Source organism: Lepisma saccharinum, chromosome 21, assembly GCF_977018435.1.
Source record: "Lepisma saccharinum chromosome 21, izLepSacc3.1, whole genome shotgun sequence".
Taxonomy (NCBI): domain Eukaryota; kingdom Metazoa; phylum Arthropoda; class Insecta; order Zygentoma; family Lepismatidae; genus Lepisma; species Lepisma saccharinum.
Window position 1 is genome coordinate 48,317,587 of NC_139249.1, and position 16,919 is coordinate 48,334,505.

At 39.9% G+C, this 16,919-nt stretch overlaps 1 protein-coding gene across 1 annotated transcript in view; it reads left to right on the forward strand.

Annotated features, from left to right (window-relative positions):
* Positions 1-1,254: 1,254 nt before the first annotated feature.
* LOC146004167 (uncharacterized) overlaps positions 1,255-16,919 on the forward strand; it is a 125,251-nt gene continuing 109,586 nt past the window's right edge. Inside the window, exon 1 of the mRNA XM_083142834.1 lies at positions 1,255-1,284. The gene's annotated coding sequence lies outside the window, so the exon portion shown is untranslated. The remainder of the gene's footprint in view (positions 1,285-16,919) is intronic.

Here is a 16,919-nt window from a genome sequence, read left to right on the forward strand (position 1 = left end):
ACGATATAGAAAAAACACACACTGTACTCGTTATTTCAACAAGCGAAAATGATATATTTTTTGAGAACTGAATTTGAAAATTCAGGCGCCAGTTGAAAATGTCTACATTCCCAATTTCGCCTTCAAATAAACACTCAAAGAATCTGTTAACGATTGCATAGGAAAGGCAACCTTACTTTCGAGTAAAAGATTCCGAAGAACTTTGCGGTGGCGGAAACGCAGGCATCATCCATCCCATCTCTTCACCCCACCCCTAACAGCGGTGCTTGGAAGGGAACCAGCGAAAAAGCCCTTGCCATTGGTAACAGCCTTGCTGGGATACAAGAGATCTGACAAATAAGGAAGTTTGAAACCCACGTGACTGTCACCGAAAGAGCTCTCCCCCCAATTTGTGCTGGAAACAGCAAAAGAAGACGGCCGCGCCATCTACTGGCCACCGATGGAAATGCAATTTCAAAGCGCAGCGAGGTTTAAATGTGGGGTAATCCTCTACTCCCTAACTGCTCTATGGTTTTATCCGGAGTGTTTTAATAATCTGCTCTGCAGATCATCCGACGGATTCTTGACGTCCACTCCTTCATAGTAGAAGTTAAACAAATACCTTTCTTGACTATCGTCGCACAATTGATGAAAACAAGCGCCCATTTCTTACTTCGTATGCCGGTGAATCTGTACTGGAAACAATGGGAACTGCCCGAAACCGGAAGTTCCGGGAGGACAGTGCAAGACCTCACCAATGTTTATGTTTAAATTTTTAACACGGTCCATTAGTTTTTATTCCAGAAATTTAAGGTGAAAATGACGGGTAGGATTCGAGATTTCAAAAGCGTTGTGAAATTTCGGACATTTCCCGTCCGTCGGGAAATTACGAATTTTTCCCGTCCCGAATGTCGGGATTTAAAAAAAATTCCCGTACCGACGAAAACAATTCTGTCCCGCACACCCCTTGGATCCCAAAATGTCGGGACCTGGATCGGGAAAAAAAATTCTCGTCCCGATCCCGACTTTACGGGATTCCGAGCAATCGGGAAATACCGAATGGCCATTTTAAAAAGTCGTTAATCCTCCACGATTTTTGCATTATAAATGTCTGGAAATTATCTGAAATTGTTAGTTTTTGTACCAGAAATTCAAAAACAATCTTTTAAAGTGAAAATGACGTGTAGAATTTGAGATTTCCAGCTTCGGGAAAATTTCCCGTCCAGAAAATTTCCTACTTTGTCGCTGTTCAGCAATAGTTCGACCTGGCCATACTGTGTGTTTACAACATGGATTCCGATACAGGTAACTGGCTATGCTAGCTATGCTAAATAACTCAAGAAGGATATATATTTTGTTACAGAACAGAAACACTAAGTGAGAAATGTACAGTGCCAACTTGAAGTATGAATTGAGTACTATTAACGCTAGAAAGGTATGGTTCTCGGCATGTACGTACGTTAAATGTAGTGACACGTCAGTAGGCTATAACGAAGGACAAATGATGATACTGTAATGCCCATTTGTTGTTATATTCTTTTTAGGGTACATTTTATTTGTTCATTGGTATATAGAAGAATAGTCTCAAGAATTTCGGCACAAAAAGCAGTTCAAAATATTCCAGAGGAGGTGGCTTGATGGGAGTTGTTTGCTGCTGTGGGTCATGGCCTATATATAACATTTTTGGCTGGTGTCTTTCCCTTGTTCTTGTTCGTATTCCAAACAAACCCATTATTGCCCTTCATTGTTTCTCCTTGCACTTTTAAGCCCAAGTTCCGTTTGTTTTATTGCGATTTCATCATGCTACGAATGCAATTTTTACATGGTTTGATTTCGATGTGCGTCTGTTAACACATACTGCGGAGTTTTAGCGATTACTTAAGGTTTTGTTCAATATATGCGTTCGTGGTTAGGTCAGGCAGGTTAGGTTTGGTTCCCTTAGCATTAAAATAAAGTCCCTAAATGCATTCTACTAAGGTTCTGATTTACTTCTAGATTCATTCCCACGCTTCTACGATATTTACTGTCACTTGTCGACGAAGAATATCTTGTCCATGAGAAGTGCGAAAGGTAATTTTGAATTTTTTTTTTCAACATAAATAATTTTTTTGGTACCAGTTAGATAAGCCGGAGACACATTTAACTCGTTTTTCTTTTCAAATAAAAATCATTTCTACGTACCTCATATGCATAGCAGAACATTTTTCAAATTCGGATCACTTTTTTTTCCCATGAAAAACACGTTATTTTTAACATTATAATTATTTATTTGTCGTTGCTCATTCGGCGGCCAAATCTCGACTCATGTTGTCTGTCGTCAGCTGATGTGCAGTGTTTCCAAACCTGTGAACCTATAAATGCCACATAAGCTATTCACAAAACGTTTTGAATCAAAAATTGTTCCACAAACCATTCACGGAAGATTAGGTTAGGTTCAGTTAGGTTAGGTAAATTTAGAAAAATAAATTTTAAAAAAAATCAACTTTCACTACACTTAAATGTATTGCATGTGGTATAATTTAACAATACAGGGAATTTCTCCAATTCGTTTGAATTTTCGGTTACTTACTAATTTGGGTCTCCTAATCACGAATCTGCACTTAAAATTTGGCGCTCACGTATAGAAATTCCTGAATTATGTGGAATTAACACCGGTATGGTTGTCAATACACTACTGTTGTAGCCATATTTGATGTTGACAAGTGAGGTTCGGTATTCGTTGCATACTTGTTGCTGTGTCTACAGCGTTGCCGTATTCTTACTTTCTCATTTGGGTATCATTGATCGTAGCAGAATGGAGGCGGAAAGCAGCGAAAAGATCGTGAATGTGGTTCAATTATTGAAATGGAGTACGGAAGATGATGGATGTGGGTTGATAAAGAAATTAATGGGTTTTGGTGTTCTTCCGAAAGAAGGGAGTTACAAGTGTCCAAGGGGACACATTCTGCAATTATATAAAGACAGTACGACAATTGACAAGTACAAATGGAAGTGCAGCACGAAGGTTAAGTGCAGGAAGAAGAAATCCACGCCGTGCAATTACTCTGTTTCAATACGAAAAGGAACATTTTTCGCAAGGTCGAAGTTGACCTTGTTGCAAATATGCATTTTTGTAAGGCTATGGGTTGCTAATTGTGCCTTAAATATCATATGCGAGGAGGCAGAAATATCCGAGAAAACAGGTGTTGATTGGGCATCGTTCTGCAGGGAAGTGGTAGAACATTACTTTGATAAGGAACGTGAAAAGATTGGAGGTGTGGGGAAGATTGTAGAGATAGATGAATCTAAGTTCGGAAAAAGAAAATACCATCGTGGACATCGAGTGGAAGGACAATGGGTATTTGGAGGTGTGGAAAGAGGAAGTGGGCGATGTTTTTTGGTGCCTGTGGAGAAGAGAGACGCTGAGACCTTAATATCAGTTATTAAGGAGTGGATTTTGCCCGGAACTACCATAATTTCGGACTGTTGGAAAGCGTATGACCAGCTAAAGAATGAGGGTTACGAACACCTACAGGTCAACCACAGCATCAACTTCGTTGATGAAGCCTCTGGAGCGCACACTAATACTATAGAGTCCACGTGGAGGAAAGCCAAAGTCACCTTGAATGCATTTGGAACGAAGAAAATTTTTTTCGCTGGATATCTTGCCAAATACATGTTTATGAAAAGGTGCCTTGAATTACGGGCGGATCGGACTTTGGAATTTTTTAAACTTGCTGGAATTTTGTATAATCCAATAAGCTCGGAGGAGAATGGCGATAGTGACGATGACAGTGTGGAGGGAGAAGATGTTGTGGATTGCGGCTTCGAATAGAGGTAAGTTTGGCAACGGTGCTCTTCCTAGTGTTGTACGAATAGTTATACGAATTGCATGTAATCTGTGAATTGCATGGAGCGTTCATTTGGATGTGAGAAAATGGCATCTTGAAAAGTGTGGATTACATGTTTCTTCCAGGATTTATTGACGGTAAGGATAGGTTACGTTAGTTAGAATAACTGAAATGTATGCAATTTGTTCGAAATTCGGTGTAGTTACTAATTTTGGTGTGGTAATCAAGACTGTGCAGTTCTCCTTTGAGGTATCATTTAACAATACAGGGAATTTCTCCATTTTGTTTGAAATTCGGCATACTCACTAATTTTGGCCCCCTATCACGAATCTGCAGTCAAAATTTGGCGACCACGTATAAATTTGGCGCTTATTTGGGGGCAGGTGAATCCGGCCAATTTCTAACATGCCCTTAACAGGGAGTCTATAGATATAGGCGGGGCCGCGATAGCGGTTGGGGGCGGTAAGTCGATTACCCCAGGGGCTGAGCCCGGAACCGGCGGGAAATTCGGAAATCGAGGGTGTGGAAATAAGAACTTAATTTCGATTATTTTGCTATTTCCACGTGTGAGCGCCAAATTTTGACTGCAGATTCGTGATTAGGGGGCCAAAATTAGTGAGTATGCCGAATTTCAAACAAAATGGAGAAATTCCCTGTATTGTAAAATCGCTCCTTGCATGCTACCTTTTCACAACGCAACCTTGACCCCTCATCTTGTCAAACTACCGCGTGGTTGCTACACTGTCAGGGGGTTACATAACCGAATGCATGGAACATTCAATTCACATAGTCGACGGCAATGGTGGCACGAGCTATCGTGGAACGGAGATGCATGAATGACGAAAAATACCTTACAGGCCAAATAAGTTGCACGATTCGAAGAAACAACTTCCCCGGCTTCAGAAATTCCACAAGAACTCAATTCCATAAGTACTTTCTCGTCTTTTCTCCTGTAAATTTCAAGAAATGTCTCTCCGGCTTATCTAATCGTTACCACTTTTTTCGATTCCAAACAGTGCTCATTACTTTAAGGAAGGTTCAAATTTCGTGTGACAATGATTTTCAAGATTCTACAATAATTAGTCTTTGTGCTAGGAGAAATCATAAAACAATTGAAATTGGAATTTACTTCGACTTCGGAACTTTCTTCTGCCTCGTCGAGAGCAGCCAATATTGCATCTTCACTGCCCAAAACGTTTGACATTGTTTTAGTCTTCCAATTACTTGACATAACACAGAAAACAATGCAAACTGTACTCAAACATTCAAACACCCATCAAAGGTAGCGATACGTCAGACTTGAGTGTATGAAAAAAGCCATGAAGCGATTTTACAATACCGTATCCTTCTCCAATTTCGTTCATATTTCGCATACTTACTAATTTAGGGCTCCTAATCACGAATCTGAAGTTAAAATTTGGTGCTCTTGTGTTGGATTTGCAAAAAAAAAGGTGGTCCGTGATCGCAACTGGCAATGCACGATTGCTCATTATTTATCGGAAGATTTTGCGGTTTGGATACTTTAAAAACAAAATATATATATTCTAAATTTTAACTATGTTTGCCTTACCTTATTGTGAATGGTTTGTGGGGCTATGCGGGAATGGTTTTTGTTGTGGGGCACCATTAAAAAATGTCAGTTTTGAATACTTTAAGAACAAAATATATATATTCTAAATTTTAACTATGTTCGCCTAACATAACCTTACCATGAATGGTTTGTGGGGCTATGCGGGAATGGTTTTTGTTGTGGGCACCATTAAAAAATGTCAGTTTCGTAGCACTTGAGCGACAAATTTTAACTACACAATCGTCATTAAGTGTCCTAAATTATTGACTATGCGAAATATGAATGAATACCCTAGTATTATTAATATGTACCGAACCGAAAGTGACAAACAAATAGCTTTTTTCAAAGCAAAACTTTCGAAATGACTTCATTAATATGTACCCAACCGAAAGTGACAAACAAATAGCTTTTTTCAAAGCAAAACTTTCGAAATGACTTCATTTCCTACCTTCAAAGACGCCATCTTACTCCCACCAACAACTCACAGATTACTGAACAACTGAACGCTCCCTACACCGTTACCAAACTAACCTGTAATTAAATTAGTCCACATTCCACATACTCTTCCCCTTCTGAGTTGTCACTCTCACTTCCCTCATTTTCCTCGGGCTGGTTGCAGTTTTTCAGGGGGTTATATAACATTCCGGCGAGTCTGAAAAAGTCAACTGTATGGTCCAAAACTATTTGACTGCACCTCTTCAGAAACATGTATTTGGCCAAGTATCTTGAGAAGAAAACTTTCTTCGTGCCATAAGAATTTAGATTAACTTTTGCATGCCTCCAGGTCGATTCTATAGTATTAGTGTGAGCCCCAGTCTCCACATCCACGAAGCTCACAGTGTGGTTTACCTTGAGATGTTCAAAACCTTTGTCATTCAGGTTATCGTATGCCTTCCAACAGTCTGATATTATTGTTGTACCTGGTAGAATCCAGTCCATAATTATATTCACTAAGGTGTCAGCATCCCTCTTCTCGACTGGTACTAGAAAGCACCATCCACTTCCTCTCTCAATTCCACCAAAGACCCACTGCACTTCAACACGATGACCCCATGGTACTTTCTACTGCCAAACTTCAACTTGTCAATTTCTACCACTTTGCCGACACCTCCAGTTTTCTCACGATTTTTGTAGAATTCGTACTCTACAACCTCCCAACAAAATGAAGACCTGTCAACAGCTGTTTTAGATGCAATTTCAGCCTGATCACAAATAACGTTTAATGTGCAATTGGATGCCCACAGATTGACAAAAATGCATAATTGTAACAATGATAATTTTGATTTACAGAAGAATGTTTCCTTTCTAATTGATACGGAGTAATTGCACCGCCGTGACTTTTTCTTCTTTAACACAATCTTCCCTTTACACTTCCGTGAACACTTATCTATTGATGCATCATCCTTGTTCAAATTTAATATGTGCCCACGTGGACACATATAATTCCCTTCTTTAGGCAGAACTCCAAAATACATTAGTTTCTTAATGAGTGCATGCCCTTCTTCCTCCACACTCCACTTATACAACTGTATTACATTAACAATTCTCTCTTCTGCCATTGTTCCATCCTGAATGCAATCCTTTCTTTCCTTCTTGCTTTCTATTCGAACCTCACTTGTTCATATGAGCAAATATGGTTTCCAATTGTTGTTGATGTTTCGAAAATCATTGTGGTAAATTACAATGTCATTTTACAACTTCTGCACGTCAATTTACAATTTCTACACATGACAACCAAATTTTAACTGCAAATACGTCATCAGGACTCTACCTGTATAATAAGTGAGTATTAGAGCTATTAATGAAATTATGCCTTTTTTCGTATTGTAAAGTCACAACCTTCTACATGTTATTTTGAAAGTTCCAACGAGAGCTCCAAATTTTAACTTCAGATTCATGATTGGGTGCCCTAAATTAGTGAGTATGTGAAATATGAACGGAATTTGGAGAAGGGTCCAGTATTGTAAAATCATACCAAAGCCGTTAAGGGTAGGGACACATCAAACTGGCGTATAAGCTCTAGAAAAAATATCCACGTACAACACAGGAACGCAGAGTCCACCTGCATTCGATACCGGTCAGTCGGCAACTGACACGAGAAAGCACTGCTGTCTTGGGGAGCACCTGGAAGGGAGAAGAGAGGGAGGGGATCCTACTAACCTCTACTTCCACGTAAAATTTACGTACACTACCTTTGTAGGGTTAGCGAACATATTTTTGTGTCTGAACAGTAAAGCACCAGGGTCTCTAATGCAGCATTTTAATATGAGATCTGGGTAGTCATAAATGCTTATGTTTGAAAACAAATTTATTAAATACTGTGCAAATAACATGCATTATATTGTGCTATGCATTTCACCCCAACCAGGCAGGCCTTTAAAATTAGAAGAATTTAAGTTTCTTCTTACCCAGAATGTGGAACGACCAAAGTCCGCACATCAACGTTCAACATAACTGCAACATTACAGACATGTAATAGTAGAGAAAGTGTGTTGTAACTAAACCAATAAGTTATTGTCACAGAAAGGTATCCCACTTTAGATTTTTAAAAATTGGGACATAGACTAAAAAAAAGGGCACTGTCCCATCTAAAATGCCACATGTGGTCAACTTATGGTAGGAACATAAATGCTTGTACTTAAAAAAAAATACAAATTCTCCCTTGGTAATATCGTGGCCAAGATTGTTATCTTGTAATCCAGAGATTCCATGTATAATTGCTGGTGCAGTGAGCTGAGATTGGACAATTAAATTGTTACACACCTACAAGGAAGTACACAAACGTATATATGCATTAGGGCTGAGCTAATACCGATGTGATGTATTGGTATCGGCCAATACAAGTGGTATCGGTATTGGTAGAAAGTGGTGTCGCAAAACCACTTCAACAACACTTGGGTACTGGTAGATATCACAAAAACAAGTAACTTTTCCTCATAAGCATTACCTCCAAAGTGCTTAGTTTTTGCGTTCTTAAGTGCTTAAAATCTAATGTGTATTTAAGCAACCCAACACTGCAAACGATTGCTCTGACTTAACTTCCATGGGCGCGTGGCAGGGCTGCCACTAGCGTCAATTGACAGTCTTACCTAAGCAAAGTACAAAAGAATAATGATACTTGCAATGTTGTAAGATGTATTTACAGTACTTACAAACCGACCAAGACAAAGAATTTCCAACAAACATGGACTGAAATTCAAATGTTCATTCTAAAAAGTCTCTATTGTATTCCGACTGTCATGCAATATCAATAATCGCAAAAGAGGTTTACGGCAGATGTTGATGAAATTGACAAACAAACAAATGCTACATAATGTGCTCCCCTCCTCATTTGGAACATGCAAACTTTTAATCAAGTTCATCACATAATATGGGAGCAAGCCCCATACTGGGAACAAAATAATATTAAGGGTAAAACATATAATTTTATTGTCTGTGTATGCACTAATCGACTTTTTCCTGTCATACAACACACCAAAGACTTTAGTTTTTTTAAAATTTCTTATGTTCACTGTATCCGAACCATTACATGTCTCCACCAGGTATCGATTCCAGTGTGGCATCCTTTCCTGTCATATATGTATGATGTATGATTGATATGTACCATTGCATTTCTGTGTTTACGCCAGTCACAGTAGGTGCAATGACCAATTGATGTATCTTGTTTGGCTGTCTGGGTTGTTCACCCTCCCCTTCCCTCTCCTTGTTCCCCTATGTTGCATTGTTTTAGGATGCATCATATTCTCACTTTTCTTCCCTGGATAAGCTGTAAGCCATTTCCCAACATTGAATATCATCAATTACGTTCATTCTTTCCTACACTCTCCCACAGCGTCAAAATCCTCTCATCTTCTGCAGGATCCATTCTAAAATGGCAAACAGGACAGCTTGCAGCTGGTTAAAAAGATCAGGGATATAAAATGTATAGGTCGCACTGGGTGGATACGATCAGGTCCGAAAGTAAAACTTGTTTTCGCTAGGCCTGGAGCCAAACTGACAAGTGATGAGAGAGTGGGGTGTGTGGCATTTTGCCCGTATCATTGTTTTTTTTCAGGTTATGTTTATATATATATTTTAAAAATGAAATTCAATTTTCCCTAACAGTATTATATTGGAACATTCAATTTGTATTTTTTTTAGTTCACTGAATCAAAAACTATTTAATATTTTCTGTTAACATATTTAAGAAGTGACAATCAAGGTCTTACAGCTTGTAATGATTAAACTGAAATCATACATAAACCGTTCCTCAACAGACCATTGAGGGCCCAGGCCTACCTACCGACTGCTGGCCACACTACCACCTGATCCTACTCTTACAGGGCGACGTGTGGTCAGCACGATGAACCCACAGTCATTGTTGTAGGATTTCATAACCGGGTTGTGCTACTCATTCATAGCTCCCCAATTTAATCATGATGGTGACTGTTCACCAGTCTCATACACAGGCCGAAATCTCAGGAGAAAAGCTGTTACATTTCCCCAATGAGACTCAAACCTGCACATGTCTGTCAGGCAGATCCTAAAGCATGACCTCACAGCCACAGTGCTATTTTACTAACTGTTTGATTCTACTCTTGCTGGATGGCGTAATAGTTAATATATCTATGATCAGTTCCCAGGGTTGCAATACTATACTAATACTTGATAACTTTGGTGGTTTAGTAAACCTCCGTTGGGGAGTTGTTGCAATTCTGCAATACCAGGGGCCCCGGGTTCGAATTCTGGTTTTGACGTCGATGTTTGTGTTTGTTCCAATGATAATACAGAGAGCTGGCCCCCATGGCAGAGTGGTTGGCAGATTGCGCCAAGATGGCAGGGATCCCAGGTTTGAATCCTGGTCTAGTCATGGATGTGTATAAGTGCTCATTCATCAAATCATCACTCATCCCCATCTTCACAAAAGTGCCACAAGAAGTGAAGTAAAATAAAAGCAAATCAATCAATCAATAATATAGAGAAAATTCATGTGTGTGAAAATTGAGAAAATACTGCTGTATTACTTTTATTACAAATGTAAAAAAAAGTAGACAGGCTGGCTGACTGTCATGCAGACGACCTGGGTTCGAATCTTGGCATGGGTGACCTAAGGTTGGACTTTTTCCAGTCTTGCCCTGCACAAAGCAGCTCGGAAACTCACACAGCCTAAAATCAATGGGTCCTGAGGGTAAAAGTAGCCGGAGTTTGGTTGTGATCACATCACCTTTAAAAAATCGCCGAGATCAAGAATACAGGGTCCGTTCTGAAAGTATCCGAACTTATTTATTTGCAAACAATGTATTGATGACAATTACAGCTGCTGTCAATATTCTTCAATGTAGGCACCTTCAGCCTCAATACATCGAGTATAGCGACTTTTCCACTGTTCACAGTAGTCCTGGAAGTCCTTGACTGACACTCTCTTTAATGCTGCGGTCGTGGCAGCTTGAACCTCTTCAATTGATGCAAAACGCTTCCCCTTGAGCACCCTTTTGATCTTGGGAAACAAAAAGAAGTCGGCCGGTGCCAAGTCCGGGCTGTAAGGGGGATGAGGCAGCATTACCACGTGTAAGTTGGCAAAAAACTCACCTACCAACAGCACTCTGTGAGCCGGCGAGTTGTCGTGGTGAAGCACCCACCTGTCGGTGATGTCAGATCGGACGCGCTGGACCCTCTGTCGGAGATGCTGAAGCACTGTTTTGTAGTAAGCTGCATTCACGGTGGTCCCAGCAGGTACAAACACTTTGAGCACAACCCCCTTCGTGTCGAAAAAGACAAGGAGCATTGTCTTCACCTTTGATTTTGACATCCCGGCCTTCTTTTGACGAGGGGACGTGGGGGTGTGCCATTCTGAACTTTGTCTCTTGCTTTCGGGGTAATACTCGAATAGCCAGGTTTCATCCTTGGTTATCACTCGTTCGAGAAATGTTTCGTCACCGTCCACACGTTCCACAATTCCGCGGGCAATTCGCACACGACACTGCATTTGATCGTCCGTCAAAATCTTCAGAACCATTTTTGCACAGATTTTGCGCATGTTCAAGTTTTGGGTAACAATTTCTAAAACTTGCGTTTTCGCCAGTCCCACCCCACCTCCTCTGCAATTATCTGGAAACTTAAACGCTTGTCTTTGTCTAACGGAGCTTTGACACGGGCCACATTGTTCTCCGATTTTGACGTGGACGGCCTCCCTGAGCGTTGTTCGTCCTCGACCACCTCCCATCCTTCCTTGAACGCCATGTGCCATGTGTAAACTTGCATGTGGGACATCACTTCCTTGCCGTAAGCCTCCTGTAGCATGGTTATAGTCTCCGTAAAGTTTTTTTTCAATTTAACATAAAATTTCACAGCGTAGCGCTGTTCCAAAGTGCGCTCCTTTTTCACCAAATCCACCAACTGCAAACTCTCGACACGACATTTTTTCCGTGTACACAACACGAGCGATTGCACCTCAACCACTGCTCGCAGGCAACTGAGTGATGCCTTGTTTTGAAGGTTAAGGTCCCCACTGCCACCTGGTGCAGCTTACCCGAACACTCGACCGATTCTCGCGCCATGCTGCGGACAGTTCGAATACTTTCAGAATGGACCTTGTATGTCGGGCCCTGCCCCCATATCCCCTGAATGTGCCTTTATGGTGCTGTGCTATATGCACAGGGAACTATACCTTTACCTACTATATAACATATGGTAGCTACACACACACACTTTTAAATCTGCTTCAATACAGTTTGATCACAGTTGTGTTTTCTCATTATTTTTGTGGATGTTTCAAGTTTATACAGGGTGATTACAAATGATTCATCAGGTTTTGGATGAATGTATTGCACAAAGTATTGCATAAAAAATAGTGAATGATACATTGTATGAAAAGCACATTTTCAAGTTTCTTACACATCATTACAAATGTTCTGTGTGCTCTCCTCAAACATCTATGCGGTAGTAAAGTTCCACCCATATACGTTCGAGCATGTCCCTGTCAATGCTCACCATCGCAGCAGTGATGCGATCCTGGAGTTCAGGGAATGTTGTCGGCGAAAGTGGTACGTAAAGATTGTCCTTCACGTATCGCCAAAGAAAAACATCACAAACTGTAAGGTCAGGAGACCTTGGGGGCCACCTGAAGAGTGCCAAATCATCCTGAGAGAAGCGCCCAATTTAACGGTTTAGAAGTTCCTCGTTGAGATTGCGACCCACTACTCTATGCCAATGAGGTGGAGCTCCGTTTTGTTGGAATATGAAGTTGGGGATATCAGCTATCAGTTGAGGAAACAACCAGTCTTGCAACATGTGTAGGTACATTGTACCCGTCACAGTTTTCCCAGGGAAAAAGTAGGGCCCGTACACTTTGCTACGTGAAACAGCACAGAAGACATTCACCTTTGGATAATATCTTTCAATCTCCTCTGTAACATGGAGGTTTGCCGTGCCCCATATGTGGACATTGTGACGATTCACGTGACCGTTTACGTGGAACGTTGTCTCATCACTGAACACTAGTCAGGGGGTAAATTCGTCATCTTCCATTGCTTCCTGGAAAAGTTCACAAAAGTTGCGTCTGATGGTGCTGTCACTTGCCCGTAAACGTTGCCGCAGCTGTATGCGATATGGTTTCTGATGTAATCGCTTGCGCAGAATCTTCCACAAAGTTGGCTGAGGAATGCCCAGTTCGTGACTTGCACGACGTGTAGATTTCTTTGGGCTACGAAGGAATGCCTCTCGGACACACTTCACTGTTTCAACTGCAACACCTGGTCGTCCGGAGCTTTTTCCTTTACAGAGGCAACCTGTGTCCTTGAACTGTCGATACCACCGCAGAATGCTTTGGTGGGTTGGTGGCTGTATGCTGTACTGTCTTCGAAACGCATGCTGCACGGTAGTAACGGTTTCAGTCTTCTCATATTGCAACACACAAAATGCATTCTGTTGATTAGTCGCCATTTTGCAAACTGTTATCACCCTGCCACCTGGTGCATCACAATGAAACTTGCAATGACATAAACAAAAGTTTAAAATATGCTCTTTTCATTGGATATTAGTACAAAAGGGTGGGCATTATATATTTGAATGTATAAGACGTCAAAACCCGATGAATCATTTGTAATCACCCTGTATATCTCCTCCGTGTATTAACTATGCCAAAATGATAAGGTTGACATATTTTATTGTCTTGACTGATTTCATCCAATTGGAATACCATTTCAATCCTCCAAAATATCTGGTTGCTATGAAACTAACAGTTCCCATGGACAAAACATTAGTGTCCCCATTTGGATCCCAACATACATATGCACTATATTGTTAAAGAAATTTTTTGTCAAGCAGCTTAAAACATACCGTAAAATATTTAAGTCTCCATTCTTTATATCCAAAAATTTAGTTTAGGCAGATATTTGAAAGTGGCATCAGAATTTGGAGCTACCTCAGAATATAAAAAATCAATTTTTCATCCGCCATGTTGAAATGTTTTCAACAAATGCAAAATAAAATCATTCTGTGGCTGTATCTATATGCGACATGAATTTCAGGTTAAGAACTCTAAATTTGATACAGATATCGTGGTCTCAAAATTGGTGACTTTCCCCCACCCTTCCTAAACCACACATTATATTACAGAGTTTTTATTAAAAACTTCACTGTCAAGTGATGTCCTAATGTAGCTGAGACTTGGTTTTCTTAATGTACGAAAATCCAACCTCAAATATTTGCATAACTTAAAGCTCTCGCAAGGCATGTTAAATCAGTCTGTCGTCTACCATCTTTAAACATGATGACAATTTTTTCTCAAGTAAAATATGACATCAATCCTCTAAGTTATCTTGTAACTCTAAAAATTGCAACTCAAAAGCTTGACATTTATGGGAATATGTATGTTTGCGATTTTAGCACCACTCCTCTACTAATCTATGAAATATAATTTTACAAGCTTTACTGCAAATTTGTTGACCGACGAATTATCTACAATGACTGAGTTTAGTTCCTGATACTCCAAAAATGTATTGTAGACAGTTTTGGGGAAAAAGAAAGCATGGTATATAGCGTGCCTTCAACATGAGGAAAATCAGTTTTTCATTCACCATCTTGAAACACATTGTTCAATTTCACTCACATGCAGTGGCGTGGCGTGACTTTTTCAAAAGTGTTACCGGCCATCAGACGTTATCATCTCCACCCTTTTTTGCAGTCCGCTCAATGATTTATTTAGCCACAATCACTCCTAGAAAGAACTACCACTCATGAGAGAGTTACCGCGAAAATCCAGTGAGTCAAGCCTTGAAAATCATCTCTGTTTCTTTGCAAAGAGGTGGAAAGGGGAAGAAGAACCACACATTCGGGTCAGTTTGACGTTTCTGCATTGAACAGATGACAGAATTCCCCTCCTCCAGTGGTGGAAGGGAAGTCCAGATGCACGTACTACTGTTGCCAACTTAGTTTTTTGGAGCAAGGTTTGTCCAAATCACGAATCTCATCAAGAACTTATTTTTTCGTCCTATTACTAAATGGTCTCAGTTGTAGTTAAATCCAGCTTTGGCTTTGCAGTCTGGCTCTTGTTGCTTCAGAGAAATAGTATCCCCGTTTTAGGTGATTTAGCTCTTTTCTGGAAATCCAATGTGACAACACTTGCTGATCCTGTAGGCTGCAGCGGCAACAGGGCCCCTAAACAGGCATATGAATAACCCCCTAACACACTTGCCTCCAAATCTTTCCCCGGTGCTCCCTTGCATTGGCGGGTGCCCTTTCCTCTTGTTGCCTCTTGAGAGTAGCGGAACGGCCTGTCTCTTCGCTTATGTTGGCTGCAGGAAAAATGTCCTGTGCAATATACATTCAACTGCAACGCTGTCAGTTAACTTACTTAACAATGTTGTTATTTTATTGAGAAAAATAACTTTTTAATTTCTTTAGATTTTGCTGTTACCTGCGGTAACACCGGTTACATGCACGCCACGCCTCTGTTCACATGTAATACCATTGCAGTGTGTCAAGTTTTCTAGCTGCAGAAACATGTTCTCATGGTCACTAAGTAGATAACTTGACTTTCTTTGCCCATCCACTCCACCCATGCTCCTCCTAAATCGTGCATATGTTTCGATAATTTTATTGTGAATTTACAGTGCAAGTATAGTCACAATGCTCTGGAAAGTTTTATGCACAAAGTTCGGAATTGTAGTCTAAAGAGGTTTGAAAATGTCAAAAATTGTCAAAATATGAAAGTGTTCGTATTTACTTTAGTACCTACCTACCTACATAATTCTCCTTTGTAATGTATTATACATGGAAAAATGTATTGTAAAAGTTGATCATCACAGGTAAACTTATGTGGCTTGCCCACATACGGAAGTGACTCATATCTAAAGTGCTACCACATTTCAAAATTATAAGCTTTGTTTGTTCAATGTTTTATCTAAATATTTCAGACCCTTTTGATTTTTGTTTCTTGGATATATGTTTGTATTATTTGTGTTAAAAGTCTATTTCTAGCATGATTTGAAAAAAATGTTCTGAGAAAAACCACTGTGACTTGTACCACATTAATTATTTCGAGTATTATAAGCTTCATTTTCTGGTTAATAACACTTTGCCCTTGGATAAGACAGAGCATGCAGACAGAGGGATGCATGAATATAGATTGATGACATAAATAGTACTAACCTCCCCTGGGTTAATAGGTTCATTAAATCATGTTGTGCAATTATTTTGAATGCCTATAATTGATTTTCCTGTGTGATGTTATTCATGATTCAACATGCTTGCTACTATCCATTCTTTAAGGGTATAAGTTCATTCATGGGCAACCTTGAATAGGTGTACAATCAGAAATAAGAACATTTTACAGTCACGTCTGTAATCCTTGGGGGGGATTGATCAGACTTTGGACTAACCCTGTGATTCTGCTGCCATTTTCATCAAGATGGGCTTGTTTTTACACTTGAGTTGGTGTAATACAATCCAAGGAGAGAAGGCTTACTCAATTATTTTCATTTTAATCAGATACATGTTTTTATTGAACCTCTTCAGAACCGCTGTGACCACTGGTGGCATTTAGCACATCATTTCTCGTACGATTAACATGCTACTTCTCTTGAACAAAAATGTTTGAGTTCTTTTTATTTCAAATTTAATTGTTTGTTGATTACATGTATGAAAGAGTGACATATTTGAATTTGTTTCCAATTTGTGGGGTGGAAATTTCTTCAAGAATATGCTTTATATTTGTTATTGGTTGTGACGATTTTCTTGCATTATAAAAAGCCTTATTTATTTTCATTAAAATAATGTCGTAAAAACTCATCATAATTCGGCTCTCCCTCCACCTCTAAGTAGGTTTGGGAGTATCGTTACTCAGTTGTTACATGTAATTTCCTGGCAAACTCATAGATGTCTGCCTACCAGCATCCTTGCTTCTAATCGAGGGAAGAGATGACTCACAGTGTTATGTTTGAATACCTGCTCAACAGACATTGGGTAGGAACTACAATCGCGTTATTGACTTGCACCATGCATTGCCAGTGTATACGCCGATACAATACGAACTAGATTCGCACAGCATATATACTCTTGAT